This window comes from Lycium ferocissimum, chromosome 2, assembly GCF_029784015.1.
Source record: "Lycium ferocissimum isolate CSIRO_LF1 chromosome 2, AGI_CSIRO_Lferr_CH_V1, whole genome shotgun sequence".
Taxonomy (NCBI): Eukaryota; Viridiplantae; Streptophyta; class Magnoliopsida; order Solanales; family Solanaceae; genus Lycium; species Lycium ferocissimum.
The window spans coordinates 48065665-48081876 of NC_081343.1; the positions used below are offsets into that span (position 1 = coordinate 48065665).

The window sequence follows — 16212 nt, forward strand, 5'->3', positions numbered from 1 at the left end:
TTTGTTGAGCACATTATTATCTCCTGGTAGTAATATAACTTAAAGGTTTCAAGAGGGAGAAGATCCTTCATTGCAGGCTCTAGCTAGCAGTCCTCCTTCCACCACTAAGATTGGTTGCACGAAATAGTAAAAAAAACACCCGGTAATTTCTTTTAACACATACATACATTAATATATATTAAAATACCAATTACCCATTAATAGGTATATACATACATACATCATACTTGATAAACCGTGATTAACAAAGTGAAACATTACTTGCATCACGACAATCATTATTATGCAAAGATCTGCAACTATATACTCTATTACATAAGATGACTGAACTTTCTCCATATTAGTTTTCAGCCATTTGGGTTGCGTCTTGAGAATTAGGAACCAAGGCAATCTGATCGTCCAATATAAAATGGCAAATAGGCTTATCTCCTGGCTTAACGTTGAGCAATTGAAAAGGCAATGCCTTAGGGTTCATGAGTGCAGTATCCTCATGGCACTCTGATACTGCATTAACTTTTGTTCCATCAGAACCCACCATAGAGACCATAAAGGTCCTTGTGCTTCCTACAATGTGGCAATAATGTATCGCATATGGGTAAGCCACTTTGTGGCATATCACGCCTTTGCCATTTGCTTTCTCCTTCACTTCTTTGATGGTATATGTTTGCACCTCTGGCGTTTCCTTCTCTACTATAGTGGAAATTTGCTATAATATTGTTTGTTCCAAGGTAAGATGAGGTGAAGTCAATCATTGATTCCAAAGAAGTGACACAGTATTTCTCCTCTCTGTTACCTGCAGGCTCCTCACACATTTTGATAGTTTTCTTGATCATTTTAGCGCACCTTCTGAGTCCTTATCAACAGAAAAGTGATTAAGAATTTCTTCAATTTTTTCCGATGAGAAGGGCATGGAATCTGCCACTTTGCGAGGCAAAATAGGAGCTGAATTATAGTGTTTGAGAGAAGGGAGATTCATTTTTTTCCCTTGATGTAAATCTGTTTCAAAGAAGTGAGGGGTGACCGGGAGATTTTCATTAAGATCTTTCTTAATAGCGCTGTTATACCACGAATTTGTTGTGAAAAAATGAATTTAGTATCTCAAAAAGAAATGGTCCAAATTATATCTACATTCATACTATTAATATATTATTAATTAGTTTTTAATATACTACTTAATTGTTTTGACTAATCATTATTTTGTTAACAATTGGAGCCGTTAGCTATCAGATTAATGTTTAGGTCTTTACTATGACTTGAATGACCTTAACTACAATGTCTTTAAGAATGAACGTTTTCTAACATTATTTGGTCTCTATTTTTGGTGGTTCTTCTACCTATAAATAAACAGTCCAACTTTTTTGCTTTGGGGATAAAAAAAAAAAAGAAACGAGTGAGACACATTCATACAAAGATATATTCTTCCTTCTATGTTGGGTTTTCTACTTTGTGAAATCTTTGTTAGATTCTGGCTCCTAGTTTTGTACTAGAAGAGCTTGTTGAATCTGGGGGATACCCATACCGGGTGAAATACCTTAAGGACAGTGCCATTGGCATGCCTCAAGCTACGAAGAATTCTCTACAATTGTTCGTGATCAAGTATTTTTTCTCAAGCTTAGAAGAAGTTTCTACAAATGTTCGTGTTGAAGAGAAGTCCCTACAATTGTTCGTGATGAAGAGAAGTCCCTACAAGTGTTCGTGATGAAGTATTTTCCGTAAAATTTCCAACAATCTTAAGGATATTTCTCACTCTATTCTTACGGAAAATTGAAAGAGAATAACTTAGTACAATCTGTCTAAGTTTCAGGTATGTTTTTGCTTGTCTTTGGAATGCGCCTAAGATTATATTTAACTTTAGATTTTGTGTTGTTTAGCATATGAGGTATAAAAAATTATTTATTTAAGAAATTTACTTTGGTGTTTGAATATGGAAGATGCCAAAAGAGTTTAGCATAAAGCTTTACAAAATTGAGATTTTTTGTGGCGAAAATTATATTGGCAGATCAAAATATTATGTACTTTTGGTAAATTTACTTTAGGCTCTGAAAAGTTTTTCCAAATCATTTGGGTAAAATAATAGTTGAATTATGCCAGTTTTATTATTAAATAAATATGATATATTTATGTGCAAGTCAAGCTTTTAGCTTTGTAGCTTTTATATTGAGAAAAGGTTATTTTGGTATGGAAATGAAAATTGACACTAACGAAAGCATTTTATCGTGAGATGGTGTTTGACAAAGTCGATTTTATGCGTCAAACAATATGGCGTTGAGATTTACGAAACTAATTATCGAACCTTTAATGAGATATAAATTATTTTGTGTGTGATGAACCAAGTCAATCATGTCCACCAATATTGAGAAGATTCGGAGAAATGACAATCCCGCTAAGTAAAAAATACTATTGACTAAGCGGATGATATAAATTATCGTGGTCATTTTCTCAAGCAAATCTTATGGCTGATGTGAGAGATTGGGTGTTAAAATTTGGAACTACTAAGCAATTTATGCTAACAAAATTATTTTTGTGTGCTACACCCAAGTTGAAGAAGAATGATTTATCTATGTTGGTGATTCTAGAACTACTCAAGTTCTTAGAATGAAAAAGTTCTTCTTAAACTCACATTTGAAAATTATTAGCCTGAGGTGGTACATTTTCTTAATAGTTGAACTAATTTGATTTTTGTGAGATTATTAGAAAAAATTGGGTACAAATTATATTTGAGTTTGATAAGGTGCTATAAAAAAAAATGTTTTTGTGGGCGATGAGTACTGTATTTATGATTTGTCTATGCTTGATAATTTTCAAGATGAAAATTTTAATATTTTGTGTACTTGACTGATCATATGATTTATTTAGATTTGAGCATGTTAGTTGAAAATGCGAGTTTTAAGGTTTTCTTATGTGAAAAAAAAAAAAATCTCCAAAGTTATTATTTTAAATATTATATTAATCATATGTTTCTTATATAACCGATCATTTGAATGTTTTTGAAAATCGATTTATTTTCTAACCATAATGATGTATCTTTGAATTCAAAGAGGTGAAAAATATGTACCTGATACTATTACTGACAAGGTCTTTGAAGGCTTTTGTGTTGATATGGTTTTTCTAATAGCCTTGATGACTTTCATATAACAGTTACAAAATGTTAATCATTTGATCCATTAAAATCATTAAAGTCAATTGCTATATTGCCGTTACTGGCAATCAGAGGCAGTGTTATAAGCTATAAAATTAGCCTGCAATTATTTGTGTTCTTCATCTATATATACTACATTTAGATTGAAACATTTGAAAGTGTGGAGGTGTCTTGCTAAGATCATGCTAAACAATGCTAAGAAAAGATAAATAGGTTTTAAGATTTTTAATTGCATGTTGATACAGTGTTGCATCATGATTTTGGAAATGATGATTTCAAAGAAATCTTTGGATGATGATTTTTACTCCTCTATTGTTGACAATATTGGAATTAATTATTGTGAATAGTTGTTGTCTTTGGAGAGATATTATGATGCAGAGATAATATGATGCTAAGCGGATCTCAAAATTTACATGTGGTTATGTGTTTATTCTTGGTGGGATGCTATAACATGAAAACCAATTAAATGGAATTTACTATTTTGGAGTTGATTGGTGATGAGGATAAGTGGTGAAGAGACCTCTTTGTAAGTATTCCTATTGGAATAAAACCAACAACTTTTGTGTCTATACATTGTGGTTGCCAAGCGATAGCATCTGTAGTGAAAAATAAACATTTTATTGGCAAAAATAGACTCATTCATTTGAGACATAATGTGATAAAGTAGCTGCTATGAGATGAAATTGTTTATGTAAATTATGTGAAGTTGGAGGTGAATCTGATCAATTCACAGACAATAAGAAACATCGAGGGGAATGGATTTTTAAGTCAATTTGAGAAGATCAACAATGATGGTAACCCAACCTATATGATTGGAGATCCCATGAATTAGGTTCATATGGGTAATAACAAGTTATTAGTTGATCAAGTGTGCACTATAAAAATTATGTCCCTTCCTATGGTGTGTGAATATAGTGCAGTTCTGCAAGGCAAAGTGGTGAGTTATTAACTCTTAATCCATTACCATATCCTTTATAGGTGGTGTATTGCTCTGCAGAGTACACTTGATGGGTGGACCCATATGAGTGTGGAGTGGTGCCGCTTCTATGAAATTGTGACAGATTTCTAGAGCACTCATGAATACCAAGACACGCGCATGGCTTCTTAGCGCAAAACCGCGATAACGACAAAGATTGTCTGAGTATAATGTGATAAAATAAGACCCTAGACTTACAAAAGAATTTTTGGTTCATAGAAGTTCTAAACTTCACCAATTATTCTGTAAGTTTAATCTTATTTTATCTAGGCTTGGTTCATAGTCTACGAGACACCAGATTCGACGCATTATACTCTTATGTGAAAATCCAGCAAAACTTCTTAATTCATTCTATTTCTTATTATTCTTTTTGAGATAGTGGGGGATTGTTGTGAAAAAATGAATTTAGTATCTCAAAAAGAAATGGTCCAAATTATATCTACATTCATACTATTAATATCATATTAATTAGTTTTTAATATACTACTTAATTGTTTTGACTAATCATTATTTTGTTAACAATTGGAGCTGTTAGCTATCAGATTAATGTTTGGGTCTTTACTATGACTTGAATGACCTTAACTACAATGTCTTTAAGAATGAACGTTTTCTAACATTATTTGGTCTCTATTTTTGGTGGTTCTTCTACCTATAAATAAACAGTCCAACTTTTTTGCTTTGGGGATAAAAAGAAACGAGTGAGACACATTCATACAAAGATATATTCTTCCTTCTATGTTGGATTTTCTTCTTTGTGAAATCTTTGTTAGATTCTGGCTTCTAGTTTTGTACTAGAAGAGCTTGTTGAATCCTGGAGGATACACCCATACCGGGTGAAATGTCCTTAAGGACAGTGCCATTGGCATGCCTCAAGCTATGAAGAATTCTCTACAATTGTTCGTGATCAAGTATTTTTTCTCAAGCTTAGAAGAAGTTTCTACAAGTGTTCGTGTTGAAGAGAAGTCCTTACAATTGTTCGTGATGAAGAGAAGTCCCTACAAGTGTTCGTGATGAAGTATTTTCCGTAAAATTTCCAATAATTCACTCCCCAAGGTTGGAGTATAATTTTGTGAACATCGCCCTCGTCGGCTGCTTGATACCACGTCACTCCAAATGGTTGGCATAATATGTGAACACCGCCCTCATCGGGTGCTTGATACCACGTCACTCCAAATGGTTGGCGAAATTTGTGACCACCGCCCTCGTCGGCTGCTTGATACCACACACCCACTCCAAATGGTTGGCGTAATTTGTGAACACCGCCTTCGTCGGTTGCTTGATACCACACACCCACTCCAAATGGTTAGCGTAATTTGTGAACACTGCCCTTATCGGTTGCTTGATACCACATCACTCCAAATGGTTGGTATAATTTGTGAACACCGCCCTCGTCGGCTGCTTGATACCACACGTCCACACCCCCACTCCATATGGTTGGCGTAATTTGTGAACATCGCCCTCGTCGGCTGCTTGATACCACACACCCACTCCAAATGGTTGGCGTAATTTGTGAACACCGCCCGCGTCGACTGCTTGATATATACCACCTGAAACATAAACTATTAGTGTTGCGTAAAACCTGTGAAAAAGTAATACTTCTTAACACCTTATGTAAAATAGGAAATATTTACCGGAAGTATTAGATAACCTTATGTAAGCGCTTGAAATACTTCCTATTATATTTTTTTCAATATTTTTTTGATTTTTAGAAAAATTATAAAGTATTTTTACACTATTAAATCACCTAAAATTTGACAATAAGTAACTGTCCATAGAAATTAGGATTAGTAACTTAGAAAATAAAGCAGGTCGCATGCTAGAAGTACCGATTAAAGTGCCACCGGTATTGTATAATTATTTCACTTTCCTGTATATTAGTTAATCCCATCTATAAGAGTACCCTTCCCACAATTATGTGTGCCCGTGTGGAAATTAACTTTCAAATGAATAATTGTAAGAAACTGATAAAATTCAGAACTAAACTTTTAGAAATGATCTCTTTTAGTACATATCTTTTATCTTTTATTTATATTTCTTCTTTAAATGAGATAATAAACGTATAGGTTAGCCAATCTTTTCTGGCACTATCTCTGAAGTTTATAATTTTGATTAAAACTGATGAATTACATCCCAAGAAATTTTTGAATAATTCAAGATCTACATATATAGTACAATATATCGATTAATGCACCAGCTATGTGATATAAAGCATCCATACTTCTGCTTAAGAATAATTGTCATTAACGTCATTATCATAATATCATCATCGTTGTCTTCAATTCATTATCATCGATATATAATAACAACAATAACAATAATAATAACAGTAATAATACTAAAAAAATAAAAAAAGTAGCGCATTATATTACTAACAATGGATAAGTGTAAGGAAGAATAGTTTAGTAGAGCCATTCTATTTTATCAAACCGATAGTTGGCGAGTCAATTCCAGTTAATTTCTTCAGTCATCCAAGTTACAGAAATGACTCAGCAAAATCACTTTTTTTTGTTTTATACGAATAAAGTCACTCATGTTTTACTCATTGTCCCACAAAATGACTCCTGCATGAAAAGCACCAAAAAATGACATAATTGGCCGCTTATCTTTGAAAGTAGGTCTAAAGTTATCCTATAAATATACCTTTGTGCATATTAAATCAAGACTTTTTGAATTGTAACGACAAATTAAATAGAAAATATGGCATCTCTTTAGTGATTTGTCTTTCTTTTGTACTTAATTGTTAGCTTGTTTATGAACTATCTTCGCCTTATTTAGGGTGTGTCTCGTATGGAGGAAAATGTTTTCAGAAAATATGTTTCAATATTCCTACCGGCCTTTGGTTGGTTAGAATCTTGGGAGAATATTTTCTTTAGGAAAAAAAAAAATCCTTAAAAATGAGGAAAATAATTTTCCTGAAAAAAGTGAGGAAAACAAGTTTCATATAAGTGACATTCCATCATCCCCAATAATTTTAGATTTATCAAAATTAAGCACTTTATGTCTTTTGTTGATTTTTTTTTTTAAATGATCTTTTTTCTTCTTAGAAAAACATCCTGAGATACTTTATTAGAAAGCAAAATTTAAAAAACTATTTGCAAAGATTTCTTAAGAAAAACTTGGATAAATATGTTTCAACTGGAATTTTTTTTTTTTGCAAGGTTTCAAAAAATTAATCACAAACGCTTGAGTTTCTCCAGCTATTCTAATAATAGTCTAATTTCTCATGTCAATAATTAGTTTAATTATCTTTTAGAGGGCGGAAGAAAGTCAATTACATGACACAAGTACGATATAATTCATATATAACTAGAGAATTGGCCCGCGCTTCGCGCAGTGATTAAAGGAAATTATAAATTTTCTAACTAACAAAATAATCTTTACTCTCCGATCAATGTCATATTCTCTTTGTTCTCCAATTGTAACATTATCAACTGTTCTAATTATATTATCAAGATTGATACCAAATGATAAAACAAAACCAAACTTAATAAATTTAACATCGAACAAATGAGAGAGAATTTATTCTTAACTAATAAGCCAAAATATATATTCTTTAATACATTTCATTTCTATTTTCGTAGTAAATCCTTTGGTCTTTTTCTTTTAATCTAAATATTAGTAAAAAAATATTTTCTAGATATTTTAAATAAATAAATATGAAACGAAAAGTAAAGAAAGAGGATTACATTCAAGTCATATACTCTTTCCCTATTGGTTTTCCTTGTAAATTTTTTCTTTAACTGTTTATCTTTTTCTTTCGTCTCCAATTCACTAATTTTGGTTCCTTTTTCTTCCTATTCCCACCTTACCCCTCCTCTATAAATATGCTGTCTCCAAGAGTGCTCGTATAGTTGTATGTTTTTTTTTTTTCTTTTTCTTTTTTTCTTTTTGCAATTACCGTGCAAAAACGTTAAAGAGGCGAATAAATCTTTTTACCTCTTCCGATCTAATCTTCAGAGTTACATAGTATACATCTTAAATAGTGAAGAGAAAAGAATTAAAAACATTATTCTTTTAATTGGGTAAAATGATAAAAAAGTTCAAAATAATAATTAATTTTACAAAAGTGTCATGACCCACGTGATCTCCCTATACTAATCCGACACAAGCCATATTATTCACACGGTGACAACAAAGATGAGAAAAATGTTTTGACACCACGCAACACACCTATATATGACCAATATATCGCAACACACCAAAAAACAACAACAAAATGAAATGAAAGTAAAAAGTATATACAAACTATAAATTGATGAATCAATTTCATTAAATAAAAGCTTGCCAAACTTGTTCACCACCTAATAGAAGTTGATACGGAGATATTTATGATATCATCATCTTGATCTAATATTTAATTTTATTTACATGCATACATTTATTTTGATATGTATAGGTGAGACCGTGAGGGTACATTTCTTGAAATATTTAATATCTTAATAATAGGTAATAAGAATATTGTTAAGACAAAAATAATTTGGAAACTCATCAAAATGTAGTTGAGATAAATCAAGTGACCGCAATATATATAAAGCTGAATTGGAATTTGGTTTTGGGATAAGGTAAAGAATTGAAAGGGACAAAGGATAAATGACAAATTACATTACAATTTAATACTCATAATCGTATAATACAATTCAATACCCATAATTGTATAGTAATTACTTTTAACAGTTGGAGAAATGAAACAAATCCGTTACTAATTTGAATGCTACTGCTTATGACCAAACTAAAATTGATCTCCTCCTCCTCCTCGTAATTATGTTTATAGTGAAAGTTGTAATGCAATTTCAAAATCTCGTCTCTTCCCTTTTATAAAATTCATAATTATGTGTATGAAGAACATTTTAGTAAGGACATCAAAGATAACATTTATAATACCAATAGGATAAAAGAAAAATGAGGAAAATTAAGATCATTTTTTGAAATAAGACCAAATTTATACAAATCATATATACTATAAATAACTCTCATACTCCTAAAATTATATCTACACATATGCTTGAAGTTTAATTAACGGTTCTCCTCATTCCTACTTTGAGCCTATACCAAGCTACAAAATTTATTGAATGGAGGAGGTGAATGGTTTGAAACGAAGATCAAAGATCTATAAAATCAAGTTTGTATCTCATATGGAAAGCAAACAGACAGGAGCTTTAATGGGTAGTTTGTGTTTCATTTTTTCATGAAAAAGAGTGTGAATCTCCCCCTTTTTTTATTATTAATAAATATAACCTTTATAATCGAGAAAATCTTAAACAATATTTTCCACCGGTTAGATGATAGACGAAGAGAAAAAAAGTGTAATTAAGAAAATTAAGAGATATAACTAACGAATTAAGAGAGTGGTTTTGAATTTTTTAATATACAACACATTAATTTTAAAATGAGAAAAAGATGCATGATCTTCTCGGCCATAGAGATGTATCACCTCTTCAAAGCCTAGCTTTATAATATATAGAAGATTACTTGCAGGCTTGCAGCAAATGAATAAAAAAGATCACAAAGAAACCAACAAAAAAGAAGTTATACCTGCCTTTCGTTCTCGGTACGTATGTGTCTTTTGATTCATAAGCATCATAATAAATGTGAACTTCCGCAACTACTATAGTCACCTGAGACTACAATAAACCAAAGATATCAGATTCATGACATTACCTTTTAAAAAAACCAACCGCAAAGAATGGCAAAAACTAAGAGAGAAAGCATCATAAAAATAAGAAAATATAAGAACTTAACATATAAAAATAGAGGAAAGCATCATGCAATGCAACACATAAACCCTGGAAACAACCTACTATCATGAAACTAACGCAGATTAAAAAAAAAAAAAAAAAAAAAAAAAGACACATTAACGAAATCGAAGATGGCAACCTTTTATCTGCAGAATGCAGCACTTATAATGATGTAATGATAAATGAAATAACAAACATTATGAGGACTTTTGCACTTCCAAAAGTTGTGGGAGTACGGAAATAAAGATCACTAAATTTTTACATTAAAGAATATGGAGTAAATGAAGGAGTAGTAATTGACACTTTTTTTTTAAATAATAAAAAATAGAAAAGTTAGAGAAATTGTCAAAAAAAGGAGAAAAAAGATAAATAGGAATGGAGGTCATAGAGAGGTGCCACATCACCTTGTCTATGCCTAGCTTTATATTATATATAGATTATACCTAAATTAAACAAAAAGTAAATATAAAGAAAATGCTACGAAAGAAGATAAAAGAAATAGCTGCAACTAGGAAAATGAACATCTCCTTTAGTCCTTTTTGTTTTTATTTTTGTTACCAATTTGTGTGAGTGATGAAGAACTTGAGACGCCAAATAAATGTGGACGTTCCTTAGAAAAGTCGCGACTCGGGAGAGATGCGGAATAATGTAATTTTAAGTAATTTACTACACATTGCAGAACAGTTTTCTCAGATGATTATCCGTTAATTTTAACGATAGCTAGGTATTAATAGGAGACAAAAAATGCTTGGTTCTGATAAAATTTGAAGAATTTAATATGCACAAAAGTACATAAGTAGGATAACTTTAGACATACTCTCAAACTTAAGGACAATTTATGTCATTCTCTAGTACTTTCCGCGGAGGAGTTACTTTGCGGGATAATAGGTAAAACATGAGTAGTTTTATTGGCATAAAATAGACAAATGTTACGTTACAAAGTTATTTTTGTAACTCAGATGACCATCCAAAAGAAGTAACTCAATTAATAGTTTAAAAAAATAGCTTGAGCTGGACTTGAATTATTACCAGAATAGTGTAGAGCATCCTTAATTGGTCTGGGCACAGGAGTGTTGGGCAGTTTGACCTTCCAATACACCTCAGGGGATAAATTAGCTGCATGACTTGCTATAAAAGCAAGCTTAATTAACACAACTAGAAGAAAATTAAATATTTATCAGCTTCTTAATTAATTTTCATAATACATCTAAATAAAGATAGAAAAGAACATTATTTTACTTACAAAAAGAAGTATGAAGAAGTAATGGTGATGCAACTCCATTGAAGTAGTAACTGAACTCGGTAGAATTAATTACCAAAGGATTTAGAGCTAGGCTCATGATGAACTCTGATGCAAAATGCTGCTCTCTATTTATAAGGGAAGGTCAAGGGCTTTTTTGGAAAGTGAAATAAATAGGCTAAATACATAGATAGCCCCTTAAGCTTGACATGATTTGAAAAAATGTATTTGAAAAAATGTGTCTTTTAAACATGAATCCTACGTGGCATCTCTGTTTTAAAAGCTGTTAAGTCAGCTCTTCTAGTAATAAAATACTCCATCTGTCCCAAAAAGATTGTCTTACTCCTTTGTTTGTTTCAAAAAGATTGACACATTTCTATATTTAGAAGCATTTAAACTTTATGATTTACAACCACGCAAATATTTAAGGCTTGTTTTGGACCACACATTTCAAAAGTCTTCCTTTATTTCTTAATCTTCGTGCCAAGTCAAACTAAGACAATCTTTTTGAGAGATGCACTTAAATCATCTGTTTCTTTTAGTGCATAAATAGTATGTTTGAGTATGAAAATCTGATTTTGTATCCCATGTTTAAGAATCTGAATTCATTTTAATCTTGCGATATTAGGGCATACTGCTATTCCTTTTTTATTTTATTTTTTTATTTTATTATTCCTCGTATGGCAGTAGCACGTACTATCATTCATGGTATTGCTAAAAAATTCAGGAAGTAGGAATTATGAAACCATTAGAAAAGACATTCATAACAAGATGGTGATTCCATCAAAGTGGCAGAATTTCAGAATAGGCGTGTTGATAATTGAATGTTTGGTTTGTATTGCCACGAAGAGTTGTTTAGAAACTAATTTACAAAGACTAACTTACGTAAACGGCAATGTTATAGCACGATCTTAACATATTATACTATAATTATTATTCTAAAATTAACGACTAACTGATGTTTTGTTTTGAATCTTCTTAAAGGAGACCAAGCAGAAAAAGCCTTCAGCTCTTTAAAGTCTTGAATTATGATAGCTTTTGGATAGGTGTATAGCAATATAGTAACATATATAGTGTGTCTGATGAGTTATAGCATTTCTTAGTTTTGATGATTTGACAAACGGGCGAAGGACGAGGTCCTCCATCAGGTACCATTGGAGTAATGCACCTTACTTAACAATGTAAAGGCTCACATGCCTTTGTTCGAGTAAAAGCTAAAGACAATTTTCGTATGTGTGCTAGAAACTGAAAGCCCTTGAAAAGTCACCATCTATGGTCACATGTTTCTCATATGCTCTCTATTTGGTCTCATAGTTATACAAAATGCTGGGCATTGTTTGACCTAACACCTGCAAATCTAAAAAGCTATATTTCTCTCAAGTGTGGTGGATACCTTTCTCAAGGTCTTCACAAGAACAAGATCTCAACAATCAGAGGGACCAGTTCCTGCTACTGAAGACATCTGAAGTCCTAGGATAGTTGAGTATTGCTTCATGTTCTTAATTTGTATTCCTACCCTGCTTGTCAAGAAGCATCATAGTAGGACAGATTTCAATCTTTAAAACTTTGTTTTCTTGCTAGAGTTAGCTAAGTATCAGTTGAGTCGGTGGCTAGAGGTAGTCAAGACTTGCAGCTTTGCAATAGAGTTATTGTGAAGGTGCTTACAATAGGTGCATTGTAAGGGTTAGGAATTAAGAGTTTAATTCCTAGGTTGCAATAGGTTGTAACCTGAAGTTGCTCAGTTTAGTAAAGTTGGAAATCCTACTGGGGTAGGTCATGGTTTTTATTCTCTTGAGCAAGGAGTTTTTCATGTAAATATCTTGTGTTATTTACTTTCCATTATTATCCGTGAAAATAGTTCAAGGACCAGGTCCCCTGTTTTGGCAAACTTCAGGTTGTGAACTAGCGAACGGTGAACCCATAGGTTCTATCAATTGGTATCAGAGCTAGGATTTTCTAAAAGGGTAACACCTTGAAAGGATCCTCTTATGGCTAGTTCATCAAACCTAGAGAAGGGAGAATCTAGCACAAGATTACCAAGATTTAATGTAGAATATCGTAAATGGTGGAAGGCAAGAGTGCAGAAGGTTATAGAAATGAAGGATAGCGAGCCTATTTAAGATCTTGAGAGAGGAGAGTCAAAGAAAGACGACTTAGAAAGCGACAACATCAACATGGAGTTTTTCACTCAAAGATTTCAAGATATGGCTAGAAGAATAGTGGGATCCCAAAGAAAGGAAGATCCAGCAGAAACTGCAAAGAAAATAATTGTTGCCACAAGTGTGGAAAGCATGAGTACCTTTCAAAAGAATGCTCTCCTCATATACATATTCACTACAAAAATCACACTGAAGACACAGTTGCAAGGAACCAGGTCCCTGTCAAGAAAGCTCACAGAAGAAATGCTGCTGACCGTGTTGTGAAGCAAGCCACACCAGCCTGAAAAGACTTCTTCAGCAAATCTGAAGATGACCAAGGTGATACAATTATGATGGGTGTTGATAATGAACTTGCAAAAAATGATATCCTTGAAGACCATAGATTCAGCTCCCTCTGCAAATCAATAAAGAAGACTCGGAAAACCAAAGGAGTAATCATCACCAAGTTTGAAGATCTGACCATTGAAGGAGTTATCAATGATCTCATAATCTGTGAGCAAAATGCAAGATATCAAGTAAAATGCAAAGACGAAAAAAAGGAAGACCAGGTTCCTTACAACAAAGCATCTATTTTTGATATTCAAAAGGATCTGGTAAGCTACCCTCAGAAAAAGCTGGTATCTCTTGCAGATCTCCTGATTAATGTCTATCATGGCATGGCTGATGTGTTTGAGCAAGCTAGAAACAACAGGACTGTATTCACAGTGAATCTCAAGAATTAAGTTAAGGAAGAGACCAGAGGAAATGCCTTGGCAATCAATCAAATGAAGAAATTAACTTACACTTCTCCTAGACTAAAATAGGAGATCAGTGAGATTCATCTTGAGATTGAGAAAGAAATTGAAAAGGCTAAAGCAAATCTCATTACTGAGCTTGCAAAGAATAAGCTAATCCAGGAGAAGGAAAAGCAGACAAAGACAGATCTTGAGACGTCATATCTCTGGACATAGCCTTTTAGTAAAGATGCCTCCGTCCGAAATCAATTTGATAGGAGAAAGAAATCTGGTGTTAAAATAGAAATCCCACACTCTACTCAGGGAAAATACAGATCCATGGCCAAAAAATAGAGTTGCTCTCATTATAACCATACTGGCTATCTTGAGATTTGGGACAAAGCAAAGGCTCAACCTGAACACAGAAAAAGGAAAGTTGTTTTAAACGAACCAAGAGATATGGGACCCGTTCCCTAGAGAATAAAAGGCAAGCAACAAGAAGGTGTGAACAGAGATCAAGCCTATCCATTTTACTGTCACTTGGGACCCCAACAGAATCGGGTTCCCAGGGTGAACAAGTGATCACAATAGAAGGCTGGAGTGAGAGAAGGTAGTGAACATGTTTGAAATGTTGATAGTTCTGAGCGTAATTGGAGAAATGAGTAATCTCTCACTCCAGCCTGAGTGGACATGTGTCGATGGTGACTACATTGAACTCCTGGTAGCTAGAAAGAGCACATTTGGATTGTCACATTCTCTAAGCAATCTGAACAATTTGTATGCTGACAGACTGTGTGCTCAAGCACTACAAGGCTCTTTATGGTTCAAAGCAAGCCTCTTAGGCATGGAAAGAGGAAGAAACATGTTGAGTGTGCAAGGTTCAAATCAAATCCAAAGAAATCTCAATTGAAAGCTGCAAAGAGAATCTTAAGGTACCTCAAGAGGACTCAGGACCTGGTCCTCTACTTCTCTTTAGGAGGTAACCCTGATATGGCTGAAAATGCTGACGCTGAAATATACTGGATGATTGATGGATAAGAAGAGCACATCTGGAGTGGCACATTCTCTGGGGTCATGCTTGATCTCATGGAGTACAAGAAAACAGAACTCTGTGGCTCTCTCTACTACTGAGGCTGAGTATGTGACTGTTGCCTCTTGTTGTGGATCAAACAACAACTTGAGGACTTTGGTGTCTTCACTGTGTGTGTGCCTCTGATGTGTGACAATACTAGTGCCCTGAATATGGCAAAAATCTAGTGCACTACAAAAGAACCAAACACATTGATGTGAGGCATCATTTCCTAAAGGACAATATGGAAAAAAGTTTGATCTGGTTGAAGTTCTGCAAGACAAATGACCATGTAGCAGACATCTTCACCAAAGCACCAAGCAGGAAGCATCTTGAAAGAAATCACTTGGAGTTGGGTTAATCAAGCTCAACTAGTTGCTTCTCCTCAAATTCCCTCAATGATTGGCTATGTTAAGAGGAAAGGTACGATGCTGAAAAATGTTTTTTGATGATATCTAACTCACTTCTATACTGTTATAGGTTATACACACGGCACCTTCAGGACAATATAAGTTTTGTTGATAGTGCATATCTCAGAGTTCTTGCCTACTTTTTAAATAAATGTCTAAGGACCTGGTCCCTGTAACTCAGGTTAGTAGTCTCTTCAGTACTTATATGATTTTAAAAACTGTCAAAAGGTACAATGTCATTAAAATTCCTCCCTTCTGAAATTCAATACTGGAGCCTGAAACGATACATCTTCCCTCAGTAAAACCAGTGTGAAGGAAAAACCTTTTGAGTGACCTATTAGAACTGTTTTGCTTCAATCTCGTTTGAGGCAAAGTGTTATTTCTCTCTCCTCCTTAACACTCGTTTTACTCTCTCTCTCTGAGCGACCTTGAAGCCTTTTTTTCGACGTCCGTTTGTTTTCCTAACCATGACTTAAGACGATTCTACCTCTCTTATAGTACCTAAAATGAACCTCACCCCCTCACCGTCTAAAATTCAATCTCCTTCAAACTCAAATCTGCCTGAATCATCGTTAGTAGTACCAATTTCCATCAATCAAAACTCATCCATTTCACCATTAAAGTCTAGGTTTCTGGTCCCTCCAGGACTCGTAAGAGTCAAACCCCAAGGAAATTTGTCCCTTCTTCTACAACCTGCCCTGAAAATAAAAAGACCAACTCAGGAGAAAGTGATCAGACTTTATCTGTCTCAAAGTTCCTTCAATTTCCTGA

At 33.5% G+C, this 16212-nt stretch overlaps 1 pseudogene; it reads right to left on the reverse strand.

Moving 5' to 3' along the window:
- Nucleotides 1-292: 292 nt before the first annotated feature.
- On the reverse strand, nucleotides 293-11190 carry LOC132047670 (BURP domain-containing protein 17-like; annotated as a pseudogene).
- Between the last annotated feature and the right edge of the window lie 5022 nt (nucleotides 11191-16212).